At 37.9% G+C, this 4,331-nt stretch overlaps 1 non-coding gene across 1 annotated transcript; it reads right to left on the minus strand.

Annotated features, from left to right (window-relative positions):
- Nucleotides 1-3,753: 3,753 nt before the first annotated feature.
- LOC112607455 lies at nucleotides 3,754-3,814 on the minus strand. The gene has a single exon (XR_003115801.1). It is a non-coding gene; the product is annotated as a U7 small nuclear RNA (small nuclear RNA).
- Between the last annotated feature and the right edge of the window lie 517 nt (nucleotides 3,815-4,331).

The following is a 4,331-nucleotide window of genomic DNA, read 5'->3' on the forward strand; positions in this document are numbered from 1 at the left end:
GATTATTTCTTTTTTCAGATTGTTCACTGTTGGAATATAGAAATGCTACTGATTTTTGTATGTTGATTTTGTATTCTGCAACTTTACTGAATTTGTTTGTCAGTTTTAGTAGTTTTATGGTGGAGTCTTTTAGGTTTTTCCAAATATAAGCTCTTATCATTTGCAAACAAGGACAATTTGACTTCTTTTCAATTTGGATGCTTTTTCTTTCTTTCTTTCTCTTGTCTGATTGCTCAGTACTATGTTGAAAACAGTGGTGAAAGTGGGCATCCTTGTCTTATTCCAGAACTTACAGAAAATGCTTTCAGTTTTTCCCCATTCAGTGTGATACCAGCTGTGGGTCTGTCATATATGGCCTTTATTGTGTTGAGGCATGTTCCTTCTATACCCAGTTTGTTGAGGATTTTTATCATGAAAGGATGTTGAATTTTACCAAATGCTTTTTTGGCAGCAATTGAAATGATCACAGGATTTTTGTCCCTCATTCTGTTGATATGATGTATCAAACTGATTAAGTTGAACCATCTTGGTATCCCTGGGATGAATTCCACTTGGTCATGATAAATGATCTTATTAATGTGTTGTCGAATTCAGTTTGCTAATATTTTGTTGAAGACTTTTGCATCAATGTTCACCAAAGATACTGGCCTGGCCTGTAGTTTTCTTTCTTTGTTTTTTGTTTTGTTTTGTTTTATGTGTCTGTGTGTGGTTTTGATATCAAGGTAATACTTGTCTTGCAGAATGAGTTTGGAAGTATTCCTGCCTTCTCTATTTTTTGGAATAATTTAAGTTGGATTGGTATTAGTTTTTCTTTAAATGTTTGGTAGAATTCAGCAGCAAAGCCATTGGGCCCTGAGCATTGCTTTGCTGGGAGACCTTTACTACAGCTTTAATCCCATTATTTGTTACTGGTCTATTCAGGATTTGGATTTCTTCATGGTTCAATCTTGGTAAGTTGTATGTGTCTAGAAATTTATCCATTTCTTCTAGGTTTTCCAATTTATTGACATACAGTTGTTCCTAGTAGTCTCTAATGAACTTTGAATTTCTGTCTGTGGTATCAGTTGCAATGTCTTCTTTTTCATCTCTGATTTTATTCATTTGGAACTTCTCTCTTTTTTTCTTAGTCTGGCTAAAGGTTTGTCACTTTTGTTTATCATTTCAAAAATGCAACTTTTCGGCCGGGCACAGTGGCTCACGCCTGTAATCCCAACACTTTGTGAGGCCGAGGCGGGTGGATCATGAGGTCAGGAGTTTGAGACCAGCCTGATCAACATGGAGAAACCCTGTGTCTACTAAAAATACCAAAAAAGAAAAGAAAAATTAGCCGGGCATGGTGGCAGATGCCTGTAATCTCAGCTACTCTGGAGGGTGATGCAGGAGAATTGCTTGAACCCGGGAGGCGGAGGTTGCAATGAGCTGAGATCGCACCACTGCACTCTAGCCTCGGTGACAGTGCAAAACTCAGTCTCAAAAAAAAAAAAAAAGCAACTTTTCATTTTGTTGATCTTTTGTATTGTTTTCTTCATTTCAAATGCATTTATTTCTGCTCTGATCTTTATTATTTCTTTTCTTTTTCTAATTTTGTGTTTGATTTACTCTTGCTTTTCTAGCTTTCTCTCTCTGTCTCTCTTTCTCTCTCTGTCTCTCTCTCTCTTTCCCTCTCTCTCTCTTTTGTATTTTCTATACAGATGGGGTTTTGCCATGTTGCCCAGGCTGGTCTTGAACTCCTGGGCTCAAGCAATCTGCCCACTTCAACCTCCCAAAGTGCTGGCCACAAGGTGTGAGCCACCAAGCTGGCCTTCTAGGTCTTTAAGATGCATCATTAGGTTGTTTGTTTGATGTTTTACCTTTTTTTAATGTTGGCGCTTATTGTTACAAATTTTCCTCTTCATACTGCTTTTGTTGTATCCCATAGGTTTTGGCATGTTGTGTTTCCATTTTCATTTGTTGCAAGAAATTTTAAAATGTCTTTTTTAATTTCTTCATTGACCCATGATCACTCAGGAGCATATTGTTTAATTCCCATGTGTTTGTATAGTTTTCAAAACTCCTTATTGATTTCTGGTTGTATTCCATTGTAGTGAGAGAAGATACCTGATATAATTTTTTTTTTCAATTTTTTTTTTTTTTTTTTTTGAGACAGATTTTCGCTCTTGTTGCCCAGGCTGGAGTGCAATGGCACGATCTCGGCTCACCGCAACCTCCGCCTCCCGGGTTCAAGCAATTCTCCTGACTCAGCCTTCCAAGTAGCTGGAATTACAGGCATGCACCACCACACCCAGCCAATTTTATTTGTATTTTTAGTGGAGTCGGGGTTTCTCCATATTGGTCAGGCTGGTCTCGAACTCCCAACTTTGGGTGATCTGCCAGCCTCGGACTCCCAAAGTGCTGGGATTACAGGCGTGAGCCACCACGCCTGGGTTTTGTGTTTTTTTTTCAATTTTTAAAGTCTTATTTTGTGGTCTAACATATAGTCTATCCTTAAGAGTGATGTAAGTGCTGAGGAGAAGAATGTGTATTCTGCAGCTGTTGGATGGAATGTTCTGTAAATATCTATTAGGTCCATTTGGTCTATAGTACAAATGAAGTCTGATGGTCCTTTTTTGATTTTCTGTCTGGATGATCTGTCCAATGTTGCAAATGTGGTGTAGAAGGCTCCAGCTATTGTACTGGGGTCTCTCTCTCTCTTCAGCTCTAATAATATGTGCTTTATATGTCTGGGTGCTCCTGTGTTGAGTGCATATATTTTTATAACTGTTATTATCTTCTTGCTAAATTGACCCCTTTATCATTTTACAATGATATTCTTTGTTTTTGTTTTTGTTTTGAGACAGAGTTTCACTCTTGTTGCCCAGGCTGGAGTGTAATGGCTCGATCTCGGCTCACCGCAACCTCTGCCTCCAGGGTTCAAGCGATTCTCCTGCCTCAGCCTCCCAAGTAGCTGGGATTACAGGCATGGGCCACCATGCCCAGCTAATTTTGTATTTTCAGTAGAGACAGGGTTTCTCCATGTTGGTTAGGCTGGTGTTGAACTCCCGACCTCAGGTGATCCACCCACCTCAGCCTCCCAAAGTGCTGCGATTACAAGTGTGAGCCACCACACCCGGCCTCTTTGTCTTTTTTAAATAGCTTTTGTCCTGAAATCGATTTTGTCTTATATAAATACAGCTACTCCAGCCCTTTCTTTTTCCATCCATTTACTTTCAGTGTTTGTCTTCATAGGAGAAGTGTATTTCTTGCAGGCAGTAGATCATTGGGTCTTGTGTTTTTAATCAATTCAGCCACTCTGTGTCTTTTGATTGAAGTTTAGTCCATTTGTATTCAATGTTATTATTGATAAGTAAGAACTTATTACTGCCATTTTATTTGTTTTCTGGTTGTTTTGTAGTCTTCACCTACTTCTTTCCTTTCTTCCTGTCTTCGTTGTAGTGAAGGTGATTTTTTCTGGTGGTGTTTTAAATTCTTGTTTTTTATTTTTTGTGTATCTGTTGTATGTTTTTTGATTTGAGGTTACGAGGCTTGCAGATAATATCTTACAACCCATTATTTTAAACTGATGACAACTTAACACTGATTGCATAAACAAATGAACTAACAAACATGCAATGAGAAAACTTATACAAACTCTACATTTTAACTTCATCTGCTTGCTTTTTACGTTTTTGCTGTTTCTATTTATATCTTACTATATTGTCTATATCTTGGAAAGTTGTTGTAGTCATTATTTTTGACAGGTTCATTTTTTGTGAGGGAGGCTTCCAGTAAAAACAAGAAAGCCTGCTGGACAAATTCTTAAAAAGCTGTAACACGGACAGGTTCGTCTTTTGTCTTTCTACTGAAGATGTGAGTAGTTTACATACCAAAATTACAGTGTTATAATATTCTGTGCTTTTCTGTGTACTTACTACTACCAGTGAGTTTTATATCTTCAGATGACTTCTTATTGCTCATTAACATTCTTTTCTTTCAGATTGAAGAACTCTTGTTTGCATTTCTGGTAGGACAGGTCTGGTGTTGACAACTCCCTCAGCTTTTGTCTGGGGAATTCTTTGTTTCTCCTTTATGTTTGAAGGATATTTTCACTGGATATACTATTCTAGGATTAAAGTTTTTTTCCTTCAGCACTGTAAATTTGTCATGCTACTCTCTCCTGGCCTGTAAGATTGCCACTGAAAAGCCTGCTGCCATGCATATTAGAGCTCCATTGTATGTAATTTGTTTCTTTTCCGCTTGCTGTTTTTAGGGTCCTTTCTTTACCCTTGACCTTTGGGAGTTTGGTTATTAAGTGTCTCAAGGTACTTTTATTTGGGCTAAATCTGCGTGGTGTT

This window comes from Theropithecus gelada, chromosome 14 (assembly GCF_003255815.1).
Source record: "Theropithecus gelada isolate Dixy chromosome 14, Tgel_1.0, whole genome shotgun sequence".
NCBI classification, from domain to species: Eukaryota; Metazoa; Chordata; class Mammalia; order Primates; family Cercopithecidae; genus Theropithecus; species Theropithecus gelada.